General features: G+C 44.3%; 1 pseudogene; it reads left to right on the forward strand.

Annotated features, from left to right (window-relative positions):
* Nucleotides 1-1,595: 1,595 nt before the first annotated feature.
* On the forward strand, nt 1,596-16,400 carry LOC139563768 (piggyBac transposable element-derived protein 4-like; annotated as a pseudogene).
* Nucleotides 16,401-17,764: the final 1,364 nt, after the last annotated feature.

Below are 17,764 nucleotides of genomic sequence, written 5' to 3' on the forward strand. Positions count from 1 at the left end.
TTTATTTCTCCAAGAGAGCATATAGCTAGATACATCTATGGGCTTTTCATTTTTCTGTTGTGTGTAACGTGTAGTAGGATATATCATATACAGTATGTATGGCACAATCATTTGGGCATTTTTGGGCTTGGGCTCATTAAAGGTCTTTAATGTAGGGCTCATTAAATGTCTTTAATATATAGCTCACCAGGCTCAGGTAGTATCAGGCTTGGGTTTTCGATCAAAGCTTTAATCAAATCCAGACATAGGCCTATTTATATTCGTTATAACGGGGTTACCAAGGAGAAAAATTATTTATTTTTAGAATGGAACATTTGTAAAATACCAGGAAAATATTGAACCCTAGTTGACGGCATGGGTGTTCCTTACTCCAGTCACTGTTGATAGACCGGGAAGGCCTCGCTGCTTATATTAGCTTCATTCGTTGCATTGAGCAGATTTCATATTTTGCGCATGGGCATTTCCTTTAACACTTAAACATGTTGTGTGGGAAAATCTAGCTTATTTGGGCTTGTCTACATAATTTAGTGCGCATCCCTTGAACTGAGTAAGGAAGCTTGCTAGCGAGTAAAATTAACCTGACAGAATGGACACGATACCGCAACTCAAACAATTTTTGAAGTTGGATTTCCAAGAAATTATTAATGTAGGCTATTTCAGAAAGGGAGACCAACACCTGAGCTTCCTGGACATCCTCAGAGGAAGGGATAAAAAATTGTCTTATTGTTTAAATGGGAGTGGTATGAACAAAACGACTGGGTGGATGTCTGCTCTACTGTTAGTATGCCTAACTGTGGATGTCTACATTGGTCTATAGCCATATAGCTGAGTTAAGCTGTGTCATTTTGTTGGATGATATTAAATATGCGGCCATAAAATTGTATTGTTCAGATACACATGGTTAGCAGATGTTATTGCGAGTTTAGCGAAATGCTTGTGCTTCTAGTTCCGACAGTGCAGCAATATCTAACAAGTAATCTAACAATTCCACAACGACTACCTAATACACACAAATCTAAGTAAAGGGATGGAATAAGAATATGTACATACAAATATATGGATGAGCAATGGCCGAGTGGCATAGGCAAGATGCAATATATGGTATAAAATGCAATATATACATATGGGAAGGAGAGGAAGAAGTCAGCATACCCTCTGCCCAGATGTTCGTCCGTCGCTGTCAGTGTACCTGGAAGAGAGCCCGGACCGCTCTTAAGACCACCTCCAGGTATCGCCACCGGACGCCGGCTCCCCGCTATCGTCTCGGGCAGGGTAGGGCTGTCCACTCAGGATCTGCCCCTCAGGGTACAATCCCGTAAACTTTCCTCACGCTTTATCGGCCCCTTAACCATCTCTAAAATCAGTCCTACTGCTGTTCGTCTTCTGTTGCCCCGCACCCTCCGTATACATCTCACTTTTCATGTATCTCAGATGAAACCTTTGTCTCAAAGCCCCTTCTGTTTCCAGCTCCACCCCCCCCCCCCCCCCCCCCCCTCCCCATCTCATTGACGGCCATCTGGCATACACAGTGAGACGCATCCTGAGTGTTCGACCTCTGGGCAGAGGTATCCCCTACCTGGTTGACTAGGAGGGTTATGGCCCGGAGGAGAGGTGCTGGGTCCTCACTAAGGACATCCTGGACCCGGCCCTCATCGCTGACTTTCACCGCCGGCACCCTGGTAAACCAGGTATGCGCCCGGGTAGGATGCTGGGGGGGATACTGTCACACCCTGATCTGTTTCACCTGTCTTGTGCTTGTCTCCACCAAGTGTCTCCCATTTTCCATACTCTTGTTTTTCTAGTCCCTGTGTTCTAGTCCTACCGGTTCTGACCTTTGCTGCCTGCCCTGACCCTGAGTCCGCCTGCCATACCATTCTGCCTGCCCTGACCTCGAGCCTGCCTGCTGTCCTGTACCTATCTGACTCTGACCCGGTTTATGACCTTCTGCCTGTCCCCGATCTGCCTCTTGCCTGCCCCTTGTCTATTAATACATATCCGAGACTCGAAGCATCTGCCTCCTGTGTCAGTATCTGGGTCTCATCCTGTGTTGTTATAGACCTAGCATTCACATGTGCTACATTATGCCCTCTCTCTCCCTGTGTGAATCCAAGTCATCTGGCTGTCAGCCGCTCCCCTGTCTGTCCCATAGAGTATACCCCTTCCATTCTCTCACTCCCTGTGTGAATCCAAGTCATCTGGCTGTCAGCCGCTCCCCTGTCTGGCCCATAGAGTATACCCCTTCCATTCTGTCTCTCCCTGTTCTCTGTAGTCCCTACTCCCCAGCCTATTTGTATTCAAGCCTCAGATGATGAGGAAACTGTAATATTGTATTTGACTCTGACACTAGCAGCCCACTCACAGTAAGCTGATCTGGGGCCTACACTGCTTTTTTTCTTACTGTTGACGCAATTCCCCAAGCAGAAGACTTGAGCTTTGCTTCGGGGAGGGATTCAGACTAAACATTATGTTCACTGTAGTTGTGATGTGCCAAATACTGCAACTAATATCCCCAGTGAGAGTTTGTACTACGAACACAACTCAGACATACAGTATTTCTGTCCAAGATTCTCAGGGAGAGACACTTTGTTTTAGAACAAATCGCTGTCCAGTTGCTATCAAGTTGCTTCATGATGCAACGAGGCTGAAAGCAGTGCCAAAAATGTAATGTTAGCGAAAACGCAACCAAATGTAGTTATTTCAGTTTTCCAACAGTCTTTACCCCACCTTCCACAAAATTATGGAATATAGTTACGTTTGGCAAAGCCACCTTCCTTCCTCCACTTCCCCCTCCATTCATCTCCTCAACCCCTCTAGCATTCATACAGAGGGAGGTGGAAGATGGAGAGAGGAGAGAGGAGGGAAACGATGGATGGTAGATGTGGAAAGAGGGAGGGGGAGAATCTCATCAGAATAAGTCTCCTTATACTCTGCAGGCAAACCAGCCAGCAGCTAGTCAGCGACCTGATGATCTCACTCAGACGGAGATGGGAATGCTGGGATTAATGGCGTTCCAACACAGACAGACAGACGGACGGACGGACGGACAGACGGACGGAGCTGTGGATCTCGGTGGGCAGGCGAGGGTTAGGCCTGGTATTAACCTGTGTCGCGGGCCTGGCTGAGTTCACTGGTAGTTTCTCCTTCATTCTGCTCTCCTGGGCCTGATACAGGGGAGGGTGTTTAGCAGGGCTCTAGGCACAGTGCTGTTTTAACAGAGACCTGGCTTGCCTCCAGATTACCTGCCACTTTCCAGCCAAGGGTAGGAGAGACTGGGATCTGTATGTGTGGAAAGGGAGTTGAGTAAAAAATTATATTATTGTTTTCTCTGAAATCCACAATCGAGATTAAAGTCTGGTAAGATTCTATGATTATAATCCTCGTTATGTGGTTTATCTAGGCCTAGTGGTAATGTTGGTAATGTACTCTGCATACAAGCACAATGCTGGAAAATGGCTCTTGCAGTTTCACATTAAATCACTGTCATTATTTCTCCTGAAGTGTTTTAGTGAAAACCCTGCTAGTCTAGGACGTGTTTTTATTATATTTAGACACACATACATTTATCATGAAGTCATGAATCTTACTGATTGAAGGTTGTTAATGACATACAGAGACAGTGGTGGAAGTGCTTCAGTGAAACCAGAAGTGGCCGTTCCACAGCTCTAGCTGGGATATTACTTTACCTGTGCCTGGCCTCCCGTGGGCTCTCTATAATGGTACGGTCCACAGACCCTCATGCTGGGCTTAACTGCATCCAGCAGTTTATGGAGACACAGTCGATAGACTGACACACCCGCCTGACGCACCCACCTGATGCACACGCCTTATGTCTGTCGAATAACTTTTCTTTTCACTTCTCTGTTGCTCTCTCGCTTTCTCTCTCGCTTTCTTTCTTTCTCTCTGTCTCTCTCTCTCTCTCGCTATCTCTCACTCTGCATGTTGTTTTTAAGGATGCACTCAAAGGGACTGTGGTTGGCTTTGCTGCTGCTCACTATGCCAGGACTAGCAGGCGAGGAAAACATTCCAAAAATGTTGATTTGTCCTCAATGTGTCGCTTTATTTCCTCGTCCCTACATTTGGGCTATAGGGACAAGTCCCTCTCGTGGGATCCTGACCCCATAGGAACCATTTATATTTTAGACAGAACTCAAACAATGACGTTCTGCGTGGGCGGGGGGAGTATTTTTAGTGGCAGGTCACTTCCCGAGGCACAGGCAGTGTTTCAGGGGCCACAGGCCCTAGTCCCTTTATAGTGAGGAGGGCAGCGAAAATAAGCATCGCGGCCGCCTTCAATTTGTATTTCTCCAGCCTTGCACCCTTTCCTTTGCCCCTTGATCCCTCTTGTCCCCTCTTCAACCTCGCCAGCCCTCTCTTTCCCTCCTCCCACCAACCCCTCCATCTTTTCTTTGTCCCTGTAGACCTAATGACTCTTTCAGCTGAACGATGATAGACGTGTATTTATTATCTAGGCCGATAAGCTTTAGGAGTGTTACTTCACTGAGTATCACCGTATATCCATTACACACCGTAAGCCCATGGGGTCTATGACAGTGACAAGTCAGCCCAAGGCAGTCAGTGTAGGTTGGTAAAGTTTTCCGACTACCCCCACACCGATGTCCCCGCCTACAAATACACACACACACACACACACACACACACACACACACACACACACACACACACACACACACACACACACACACACACACACACACACACACACACACACACACACACACACACACACACACACACACACACACACACACACACCACACACACACACACACACTGTATAAAGTCATTAGGTCAGGCCTGGATTCAATTCACTGTGTCTGTCCTCAACATTGGGCTCTATTCAACCCGCTTGATTTAAATGTAAAGGCAATGTTCCCGCGTTAGCAGAGACTACATTCTGCATAAATGCTGCATATGTCGTCTCAATCTGAAATTACATTTAAATGTCTATTGTGCAAGCTGTAACGCTTCAGTGATCCTGATTGAATAGAGCCCTATACCATTGATTCTATACACTGGTTGTTTCTGGATCGTCCACTTGTTGCCAAAATTTACACCAACATTTAAAAAACATCCCTACGCATTTATCTAACCCTGTTAAGCCAAAACATGATGATGGTGGACTAGATCCATCTCAGAGCCAAAAGCTATCCCTCACACACTCCAATAATAGAAACCAAGAAGAAACACAAAAAACATAATTGTTTAAATGTTTCCAACAGTGATGGAGTCAGGTTAAAGTGGCCGCACAGTTGTCTGCTTTTCCAAATTCATTTCAAAGTTAGCTACTCGGAGCACTGCAAAGCTCTATGTGGTGGGCGGCGGCCCAGGGGCACGGTGGAGAGCAGGGGGAGACAGGCCACGCAGCGCTGCCAGATAAATCTTTCACGCCGTGCATGAGGTCATCAATTCAACATTTCCGTCCATTCCGATGAGAGGAGGAGGGCCTAACCAAACATTGTCACTCCCTCCGCAGTGTGGGACCAGGGCTTAGGAACCGCTCTCTCTGCCTTTACGCTGGGCTGTGTTTGGGCTTGTGCCATGATGCCTTGACTCAGTGAGAGGAGTGCATTAAAACATGTATTTAAGAAGTGAAACATTGGACTATTTTGAGTCTCGGCACAGCAGGGTGGATGATGCTGTTCTTTATCATTTCCTCAGCTAACAGACATATATAGTTACTTTGTGTTATGAGAGGGTTATTCATCCTAAATAATTTTTCCATCCTCCCGTTTGTATTTTTCTTAAAGTATTAGAGGATTTTTGAGTTGAGTATATCCTGTGTCAACTTTATCAGACCTTCTCCTAAACAGCTAAAATACATCCATCGTTGGAGGAAAAATCTGCCGAATTCCCAGGAGTATGTTTTTTTATGAAAACAATTTCCCATATCCCCTCTTTAGCGCAACCCTTCCCTGCCCCTTTCTCGACTGACTCAATACCTCGGATTCCACTAGCACTAAGAAACAGGCCATTGGTGTTGACATAAGATCCACAGGATCAGTGTCTCTCGGGGGCAGATGGTCTTCAGGGAGGGAAGGGTGGAGTGGGATTCTCTGAATGCCTGGATTGGTGTTGCAATATGCAGGACTAATCAAAGCACCTGTGTTCCTTTCGACATAGCTTTGCACATCACACGATCTGACCCAGGGCACGGCTGCGCGGCACAGTCTTTCTGTGCGTCACAGTCCTTCGAATGGCATTTCTGGACAACGAATCAACACCTCCCCATTTGACCCCATGGTGACCCCCCAGGAGGAGAAACATCCAACTCTGTCTGCCCAGAACCCTCTACTCCCTAGTGACATCACAAGCTAGGAGTTATTTTTTAAAAGGTCATGGATCAAAATGTTCACGGAAGGCAAACAGAACATGTCACAGAGCACGGCACAGGACGCTATGTAATGATTTCATACTGCCACACAACAAGCAAATGCCTGATCGTTGAGGGTTGATGATATCAGCCAAGCTGCTCGGCCCATCTGAGAACGATACCACATGCTGGGGTCTGGTGCTGGGGTCTGGGAAATATTATTTTGAGGCTAGGGCTCATGTACCCTCCAAAGCAGGACCATACCGCCACAAAGAGGAGCATAATGTGCAACAGAAGGGCAGCGTTTCGCTCATTGTCCGGTGCATTAACCCCAATCAGCTTAGGAAAGGCATCCTGGATAGAGGAAGAGAGGCAGGGGGAAGAGAGAGAGAGAGAGAGGGAAAGAGAGAGAGAGATGATGAGAAAAAGAGTGAAAGTAAAGGTGAAGTAAAGTGTGGTAGAGAGAAGAAGAGAGGGAGTTAAAGAGAGAGAATGAGGGAGGAGAGGACAGAGTAGCAGGGGGTTAACATTCCTCCACATGCCCTGAATTCTTGCCACTCTCGGATGATTTACTTCAGATTGGTCGCTCTTTACAATGTGAACTCTGATACTCCTGGGCCCAGAGTTATAAATGCTTGAAGGACTCATTTCTTTCCTCTATCCCCTCTCCAGACGTGTTCTTCTTTCTGGTTTCCTGTCTGCCTGGTGACCCCTCTGTGGCCACCACATCTGAAACACTGCATCTAACATGCTCCTGAACCATACTGTCGTAGGAGAGTACCCAGAGGGGGAACAGGACCTGTTTGAGGGAGAAGATAGAGAGTTAATGGCCCCTGCTTTAATGACACATACATTTCACATTCAAAATATAGAGTGTGTGTGTGTGGGGGGGGGGGGGTGTTAATTAATAGGGTTTAATTAAACAAACATCAGGTTAATACATTCCACTGGGCACAAAGTGGTTGAATCAAAGTTGTTTCATTGTAATTTGTCAACGTATTGTGACGTGGAAAATACATTGGATTTGAAAAAACTGTTGTTTTGAGAGTGAAATTTCAACCACAGGATTAAGTCATTATGGTAACCAAATTTCAACACAGACAAACTTGTACGAAATATGTTGAATTTGTACCTTCAATGTTATATCAACTTTCAGAAAAACAAAAACAAGCTGGGCAGCCCCTCCTACTGGAGAATTGATCTATCTACAGGTACCCTTTGGTCTCCCATCCAGGGGTTTAACCAAGTCTAGCTACGATATTTGTCACTGACTATTACCATTGTGCTATCGTGAGATTGATTGTTGAAAGATATTGTAATATTGAATTTGTACCTACTGCTTGGATAGTTCTAAGCCACTGGCTTACTCACATTCTTTGACTTTTATTTTTGGTTGAGTTTGATTTATAATTTATGTCAGATTCACATCTCCATCTCAACCAAAAAATCTAAGTGCATTTAAAGTTCGATTTTATTTAGTCCTATTCTTTAACTTAGATTTTTGGTTGAGATGGAGATGTGAATCTGACATAAATTATTCATTTGTAGACAAACTGGAATTAAAACCAGACTAAGTCAGCAGCACAGATGGAACTATCCAAGCAGAAGATACATCTCCTTCAAAGGTGATATTTGGTTGCGTTGACAACCAAACACAATTCAATATCACTTTTTAAATACAATAAATAGTATATTAACTTGTTGACAAGTTAACAAATGATATGTTGGACTCACATCGCAAACTATACAAGCAGTAGATATATCTACACAATATTACCCAACTATCCACGTTGATATGACATGGTGTCCCCAGTGGGATGTCCTCAGCCATAAGTGAATAGCCTACATGTGGAATATGTGGAATTCATTATGTTAAATACATTGCTTGATGTCAATGTAATTAAACTGCATAAACATATCAGCCCTGAGCTATTACGAGCCCCTAGACATGCTGTCCACTGTCTACTGACTGGTTGTGTCCCCTACTGTCACGCTGCATGACAGGTAAGTGGCCCTAAAAAGTTAAAAACCCTGTCACTTCCCTGATGTAAATAAATGCCCTGTATAGTATAGAGCACCATGCATATTTATGATGTCACAGAAGCATTGCCCATATGTCAGGCCAGTGGGCATCTGTATTCTTAGTCACGCCACTCATCTCATGGGCATGAGACCCCCATGGCACAGAAGAGAATGAAGAGGTGTCACACAGAATGCCAGGCCTTGTCATTATTGGTGATTGCACATTATGACTGGAGCCAGCAGAATGTCTGAAGATGTTTCTGATAGGCTGACAGCCTATTTGTTTTCCCTGAATAAGCCTGAAGATCAATGCAGATGTCTGAATGCTCTTCTTCCTGTTTTAGTCATCTTATGAAGTGTCCCGGGATAAGTTGTTTTTTCTAAACCAGCAGGTTTAGAGGGGGAATTATTTTTCACTAATCTCTTCAGTATACCAGGGTAGCCATCTTGTCCTGTTTCTATTTTTTATTTAACCTTTCTTTAACTAGGCAAGTTAGTTAAGAACAAATTCTTATTTACAATGATGGCCTAGGAATAGTGGGTTAACTGCCTTGTTCAGGAGCATAATGACAGATTTTTACCTTGTCAGCTCGGGGATTCGATCTAGCAACCTTTCGGTTACTGGCCCAACGCTCTAACCACTAAGCCACCTGCCGCCCCAAATCCTCCTTTATAAGAGGATCTCTTCATGGGAATCTGACTACATGTTCAGACAGACATGCTGTGATGGTGAGTTGTATCAGTCATTCTGGACTGTCAGGGGGTTGACTTCTCTAAACTCTGATGATTACTGAATGATGTGTCCAGGCACGCCTTTGACTGACAGTCTGGAAACCCTGCCAAACCCTAATCCAACAGGAATGATGTGGAGAGAGGCTTGAATAATCCTGTTAGGCCAACGATAACAGACCCTTTGTTGTTGTAGTGTCATTCTTCTGCTCTTACACTCCTGAGGTGGAGTTTCACTCACTGAGGTAAACCAGTGTTCAATGATAGGCTAAATGACCCACACAACGTAAATCCCTCAGTTGAACACCTTTTCCTTTCCAACGCAAGCTGAGCTAAAGCTCTTCTGAGTACATATCTGACTCACATTCTACTGACCCTCACAGCCTGTGTGATATTCTTCTTGCTCCCTGATGGGATACTAACCACTATGCCACACCTTAGCCCACCCTTTCCTTTTAGCATGGTCCGTTCTTAGTGTTCTGAGGGCAGGCCTGCCCAGAGAACAGAGTTTGTTTCCAATAATGCGCTTCAGCCCTCATAAGGCCCCTTGTTTCCCCTGGCGTGGCACTCAGGTTTCCTGGCCTGTAGACCATGAGAACTCACACCTACACCTTTTGTCCACTAGAAAGCATGGGAGAATTATACTCAACATACTAGCTGAATGGTCTCACCTGATTTCACCAGTCAGCAGAAAAAAACAGACACACTTAAGAGAAGCATTAGATTCTCCTTAAATCATGTTGCTATTCAATACTTCAGCTTATGTTCACATTCACATATTGAATTGAGCAATATTTGTCAACTACTGCTTCGGTGTACATGGCTACCTAATATGAGTTATTTTCCCCTTGTTCTTGTAATCTATCTCGCCATCTATCTGTTGAGACTTCCCACTAGAAGTCAGATCAACATCTGGTTTTGATTCACATTTGGTTGAGTTTCATTGGATTTAGGTTAAAAGGTGGGGGGGAGGGGGGAAACACAATTCCCTTACGATGATAACTTTTTGCAAATCCAATCAGTTTTCCATGTTGATTCAACGTCATCACATAGTTTTTGCGGTTTTTGCCCAGTGGGTTGCCATTACTACGCAGTGCCAAAGTTCTCTTACTCACTCAGTGTTTATCTCTCTCTCTGTCTGTCTGTCTGTCTGTCTGTCTGTCTGTCTGTCTGTCTGTCTGTCTGTCTGTCTGTCTGTCTGTCTGTCTGTCTGTCTGTCTGTCTGTCTGTCTGTCTGTCTGTCTGTCTGTCTGTCTGTCTGTCTGTCTGTCTGTCTGTCTGTCTGTCTGTCTGTCTGTCTGTCTGTCTGTCTGTCTGTCTGTCTGTCTGTCTGTCTGTCTGTCTCTCTCTCTCTCTCTCTCTCTCTCTCTCTCTCTCTCTCTCTCTCTCTCTCTCTCTCTCTCTCTCTCTCTCTCTCTCTCTCTCTCTCTATGTCTGTCTCTCTCTCTGTCTCTCACTCACTCAGTCTCTCTTGCTCTTTCAGTCACTCACTCAGTCGCTCTTTCAGTCACTCACAAAGTCTCTCTCGCTCTTTCAGTCACTCAGTCTCTCTCGCTCTTTCAGTCACTCACTCAGTCGCTCTTTCAGTCACTCACTCAGTCGCTCTTTCAGTCACTCACTCAGTCGCTCTTTCAGTCACTCACTCAGTCTCTCTTTCAGTCACTCACTCAGTCGCTCTTTCGGTCACTCAGTCTCTCGCTCTTTCAGTCACTCACTCAGTCGCTCTTTCAGTCACTCACTCAGTCGCTCTTTCAGTCACTCACTCAGTCTCTCTTTCGGTCACTCACTCAGTCGCTCTTTCGGTCACTCACTCAGTCACTCTTTTGGTCACTCACTCAGTCGCTCTTTCGGTCACTCACTCAGTCGCTCTTTCGGTCACTCACTCAGTCGCTCTTTCAGTCACTCACTCAGTCTCTCTTTCAGTCACTCACTCAGTCGCTCTTTCGGTCACTCACTCAGTCGCTCTTTCGGTCACTCACTCAGTCGCTCTTTCGTTCACTCACTCAGTCGCTCTTTCGGTCACTCACTCAGTCTGTCACTCTTTCAGTCACTCACTCAGTCTCTCTTTCAGTCACTCACTCAGTCGCTCTTTCGGTCACTCACTCAGTCGCTCTTTCGGTCACTCACTCAGTCTGTCACTCTTTCAGTCACTCACTCAGCCGCTCTTTCAGTCACTCACTCAGTCTCTCTTTCAGTCACTCACTCAGTCTCTCTCGCTCTTTCAGTCACTCAGTCTCTCTCGCTCTTTCAGTCACTCACTCAGCCGCTCTTTCAGTCACTCACTCAGTCTCTCTTTCAGTCACTCACTCATTCGCTCTTTCAGTCACTCACTCAGTCGCTCTTTCGGTCACTCACTCAGTCTCTCTCGCTCTTTCAGTCACTCACTCAGTCGCTCTTTCAGTCACTCACTCAGTCGCTCTTTCAGTCACTCACTCAGTCTTTCTTTCAGTCACTCACTCAGTCGCTCTTTCGGTCACTCACTCAGTCGCTCTTTCGGTCACTCACTCAGTCGCTCTTTCGGTCACTCACTCAGTCGCTCTTTCGGTCACTCACTCAGTCGCTCTTTCAGTCACTCACTCAGTCTCTCTCGCTCTTTCAGTCACTCAGTCTCTCTCGCTCTTTCAGTCACTCACTCAGTCGCTCTTTCAGTTACTCACTCAGTCGCTCTTGCTCTTTCAGTCACTCACTAAGTGTCTCTTTCAGTCTCTCTTTCAGTCTCACTTACTCACTCTCGCTCACTCTTTTGCCACACACACACACACACACACACACACACACACACACACACACACACACACACACACACACACACACACACACACACACACACACACACACACACACACACACACACACACACACACACACAAACTGCAGCCCCAGATTACCTGGCATGGCACGAGAGAATCATGAGAGTCAAAGTTTTATGAAAGGCAGTGCACCCTGACCCACGCCCTTTCTATGTACCTAAACCCTACTTTGAATGTTTGGTGAAATTCAAATGACCCCTTCCCTGAGGTTAAGTAATAACAGAGACATTTGGGAAAGATGCTTCCCGAACGTTATTGTATTGAAAAATGTGTTTCCTGGCTTCCTCATATTTCACATAACCTCTCTGGTCCACTTGTTAATGACACTCTTAGCAGGAGAAAGAAAGAAAAACATTTTTTGCTCTTCGCACAGACAGACACACAGACAGCTAGACGAACGACAGACAAACCATGAAAAACAGCCCCTGAGGAGACTGAGGATCCACCTGCACTGTTCTGGTCTTAATGAGAAGAAGGTAAAAACAGACTCGTGACAGTCTCGTGATAAGGACAGCGCCTGCCAAGCAACATCCACTGCAGCTGGAGATCGAGTTGGACACCGCTCTAATTCAAGGTCTTCTCTGAGGAGGGGAGGGAGCAGAACTAGGAAACATACACACGCGTGCACACACACACACACACACATACACATACACACACACACACACACACACACACACACACACACACACACACACACACACACACACACACACACACACACACACAGTACGTCATACTTTTTCACTACACAGTACCTGTTTTTAGTCACTACAGTACCTGAGCCTAAACACTGCTACGTTAGCAACATTCTGACCACCTTGACAGCCATGTTGGGTTTTTGTATGTACACCATGCCAGAAACTATGCTAAACCTAAAATATAACATATCACTGAGCAAAAACTGGTTTAATCAATGTTGTTTCCACATCATTTCAACAACAAAAAATCCAATGTGATGATGTTGAATCAACGTGGAAAGCTGATACATTTGCAAACAGTCATCACCGTAAGGGAATTAATTTAGTATTTTTTCACCTAACTTTTAATCTAAATCCAATGACATGGTGACTTTATTTGGGAATTCACGTTACATTCATGTTGGTTGACAACTCAACCGGGGTGACTAAGCTGTGACTCTGGTGGCTAAGGTCCTTGATGATCTTCTTGGCCTTCCTGTGACACCGGGTGCTTTAGATGTCCTGTAGGGCAGGCAGTGTGCTCCCGGTGATGCATTGGGCTGACTGCACCACCCTCTAGAGAGCCCTGCGGTTGCGGACAGTCATTGCTTTACCACAGTGGTCGAAAAAGTACCCAATTGTCATACTTGAGTAAAAATAACTTCATAGAAAATGACTCAAGTAAAATTGAAAGTTACCCAGGAAAATACTACCTGAGTAAATGTCTAAAAGTATTGGTTTTAAATATACTTAAGCATCAATAGTAAAAGTAAAAGTATAAATAACTTCAAATTGCTTATAATAAGAAAATCAAAAAATATATATTTACAGGAGCACACTACAACTACAGGGCACACTACACCACGCAGACATCATTTACAAACTAAGCATTTGTGTTTAGTGAGTCCTCCAGATCAGAGGCAGTAGGGATGACCAGGGATGTTGTCTTGATAAGTGAGTGAATTGGACCACTTTCCTGTCCTGCTAAACATCGAAAATGTAACGACTACTTTTGAGTGTCAGGGGAAATGTATGGAGTAAAAAGTACACTCTTTTCTTTAGGAATGTAGTAAAGTAAAAGTAGTTAAAAATATACATAGGAACGTACAGATACCTAAAATAACTACTTAACCCTCATGTTTTGTTCTGGTCGAATTGGACCGATTTAGAAGTTTTCTCTCTGAAAATGTAGTTCATTTAATCTGATTGTCATAAGGTTCCATGACTTTGTCCACACAGGGCATCTGAACACACAAAATGCATTTTGATGATTTTCATTACATTTTGGGTGTTTTATTTAACTTTTGTACATCTATGATGTTCATGGTCAAAATAGACTAGTCTTCAGAAATGAATGGGCGAGACTACAATTATTGTATAAAATTGAGTTCATGCCCATTCATCAGCTGGACACACTTCCTCTCCCAGGTCCCCATATCATGTGTATTTGAGCACACACACACCTCACTCCCCTTCTTGGCTTCCATGGCAACTCCCACGGGAACCTTTCCCCAAAATAGTCATTTCCCCACGGGAACCACACCTGTTGGCATTCTCACAAACAATCGCAACATTGTTTCAATAATATATAGAACTTTTCTCGCAGCTCTGGTACATAAAGCTTTTTTGAGGCCTTGCTCACAATTCATTCTGTGGCAGCACAATGACCAAACGATATACTGTATGTGAGGCTCTTGATCATATCTTTGATCATGACACTGGTGAAGAGGAGAGAGGCCAGGAAACTGACAGTGAAGACGCATTAGAGGAGGAAGTGTCAGAAGTTGAAGACAACACAGAATACGATCCAGACCAAGAGACAACCGATGTGGAACAATCCAGTGATGAGGAAGAGGGCCCTGCTGAGGTTGTTGTTACATTCTGGTCAAAGAATGGGAATTTGTCCTTGTCTTCATCCCCACCTGAGAGGAGAGGTCAGCTGTCAGCTGAAAATGTTATCAGGATGACCCCAGGGCCAACGAGATATGCCATATCCCGGGTTGATGACATAAAATCCTGCTTCAAACTGTTCCTGACAGAGTCAATCGAAATCATAGTGATGAACATGACCACCTTGGAGGGGAGATGCGTTTACAAAGACTACTGGAAGGAGGTAGACCGGACAGACGTCCAAGCATACGTGGGTCTCTTGATTTAGGCTGGTGTGTACAGATCCAGAAACAAATCTACCACCAGGTTATGGGATGCAGAGTCTGGTCGGGCAGTTTTTCGTGCCACTATGTCACTCCAGACATTTCACGTATTGTCACGGGTGATTCGCTTCGACAACCGTGATACAAGACCAGGCTGCCGTCAACAAGACAAGCTGGCAGCGATCAGAGAGGTCTGGCACAAGTGGGTGGAGCGCATGCCATTCATCTATAACCCAAGTCCAGACATCACAGTGGATGAGCGTCTGGTCGCTGCCCATTCAAACCGTCTAAATATGGAATGAAGATATGGGCAGCATGTGATTCCAGGACAAGTTATGCCTGGAACATGCAGGTTTACACCGGCAAACCTGCTGACGGTGTCCTCGATAGGATCCAGGGGAAGCGGGTGGTCCTGGAAATGACTGCAGTGCTCCAGGGGCACAACGTAATGTGACAATTTCTTCACCTGATATGCTCTTGGTCAGGAGCTGCTCCCCCAAAAAATGACCATGGTGGGGACGGTCAGAAGGCACAAGCCTGAGTTGCCTCCTGCCTTACTCACTACCAAAGACAGGGATTGTTTTTCATCTAAATTTGCCTTCACTGATACACACACTCTTGTGTCCTACTGCCCGAAGAAAAAGAAGAATGTGCTCGTGATGACAACTCTGCACAGGGATGCCGCTGTGAGTACCAGGGAGGACAAGAAGCCCAACGCTGTCCTGGATTATTACAGGAACGAAGAGGAGCTGACAGCCTTGATAAGGTATGTTACTTTTTATCTTTCAAGTCTCATGTACTTTTTTTTCTATTATCAGATTGTTTTTTCTGCACCATAAAAATAAGACATGTTGTTTGGTGAAATGCTCATTGAATTTGTGAACAATTTTGAGTCAATTCTATTCATTTGAATATGTAAATATGTTTTAGATGTGATAAATTAAAACAACGCTTGATGCAATTTTTCACGTTACTATGCAAGACATGAAGGATCACTCGTAGGAACATATTATTTTATTCACTGATTGTTGCACTTTTGCAGGTTACTGGCACATACTCTTGTAAGAGGATGACGGCACATTGGCCCATGGTGGTGTTCTTCAACATCCTAGATGTGTCGGCCTACAACGCGTTCCTGGTGTGGATGGAGGTGACTCCAGCCCGGGAGCAGGGGAAATTCTTCAAGAGGAGACTATTCCTAGAAGAGTTGGGGAAAGCCATGGTGGCACCCCTCATTCAAAGGCGCCAACACCTTCCTCCAACACCATCCTCTGCTGGATTGGTGAGAGATATACAAGGGCCAGAAGCAAGATCTACGGCCGCCAGAGACAGAAGAGACAAAAGGAAACGGTGCAATCTGTGTGCACCAAGAGATGTCAAAACGAGCATTATGTTCCATAAATGCAGTGCATATATTTCCAAGGCACATGCAACAACCACCATGTATTGTCCAACATGTGCATGAGAACACACAAAATGTAACCACCATTGATTGACAGATTGTGCACATTTTAATGTTTTTGTTGTTGTTAGTAATACTGTTATTGTTATTGTTGTACTTTAATGTGTTCAGACATTAATTTTGTAATATGGTAAAGTTTTCATGTGTAATTTTGGGCCTATGTCCTTTCTTTACTAATAAAATCATACCGGTCAGTTTTGACCGGTGTCATGCCCTGACCATAGAGAGCTCTTGGTTCTCTATGGTGTTGTAGGTCAGGGCGTGACTAGGGGGGTGTTCTAGTTTTCCTATTTCTATGTTGGTGTACTTGGTATGGTTCCCAATTAGAGGCAGCTGATTATCGCTGTCTCTAATTGGGGATCATACTTAAGTTCTCCATTGTTCCCACCTGGGTTGTGGGATATTGTTTGTGTTTGTGCTGGTTGCACCATGTAAGTCACGTTTTGTTGCTTGTTTATTGTTTTTGTTTGAAAGTTTCACTTTAATAAACGATGTGGAACTCAACACACGCTGCGCCTTGGTCCGTCCATTATCAAGATCGTGACAACCGGGAACACAATAGATGTTATTTTGTGCCACTATTTAAAAAGAAATGATGGTTTCAAAACAACTGTCCTTGTTAAACTTTGACACAAAGTAGTCTGTGATAAATAGCACAATATGTTTCATCTGAGTATTTGTTATAGTCAAAATAATCCATAAATTATGCTTTTTTTTACTCAAACTAGTTGTATGAGCTCAGGTCAATGAGACCTGAGCAAATAGAAGTACAAAACTTGTAATGTTCACAATAACTTAATTTTATAAAAATCTAACACAAAATTAGGTGATAATATGTGTATTATTATGTATTAATAATCAGCTATAATGGGGCGGTCATTTTGGACCAGGAACACAATTCATTAACATGAAACGAACACAACAGGAGGGTTAAGTAGTCCTTTAAAATATTTTTCCTTAAGTTCTTTACACCACTGCCTTACCAGACGGTGATACAGTCCAACAAGATGCTCTCAATGGTGCATCTGTAGAAGTTTGTGAGGGTCTTGTCATGACTCTCCTGTGAGGATTCAAAGATCAAGTTTACAATGGCTCAACTTCTACCAGACCCCTCTCACCCACAGAAGGGAGGAGGGATTGATGTGGCGGTTTTGTGACACCTCACGTCCGGTCGTAAATTGTATGCAGCAGAGGACTCTTTTTACCATTTAGTATTGGTGATTGGAATGTGACTTTGTTACAGACCTTTTGCCGCCCAAAAACTCTAACGTCCAAAAGTGAACACTGGAACAATATTCCTAACATCTGAATGAGGGGAATGATGAGAGATGGTCTATGGAAAACTAATGTCTATGTTGTGATGTCATTACATTTTTTATAAAAATGTTGTAATGAAAATATTGTAACTTGAACAGTATACTCACTGTATATGTCAGGTTTTCATCCTTTACTTTATGTAGGAAATACAGTATCAAATATTTTTGTCAAGATGGGAATGAGATTTTAATTTTGATGATACTTTTCCCCAGTAAGTAGCCACGCCTGAGGGAGCTCAGAGAGCGTGTCAGCATGACGGA

The sequence above is a fragment of the Salvelinus alpinus genome, chromosome 34 (assembly GCF_045679555.1).
Source record: "Salvelinus alpinus chromosome 34, SLU_Salpinus.1, whole genome shotgun sequence".
NCBI classification, from domain to species: domain Eukaryota; kingdom Metazoa; phylum Chordata; class Actinopteri; order Salmoniformes; family Salmonidae; genus Salvelinus; species Salvelinus alpinus.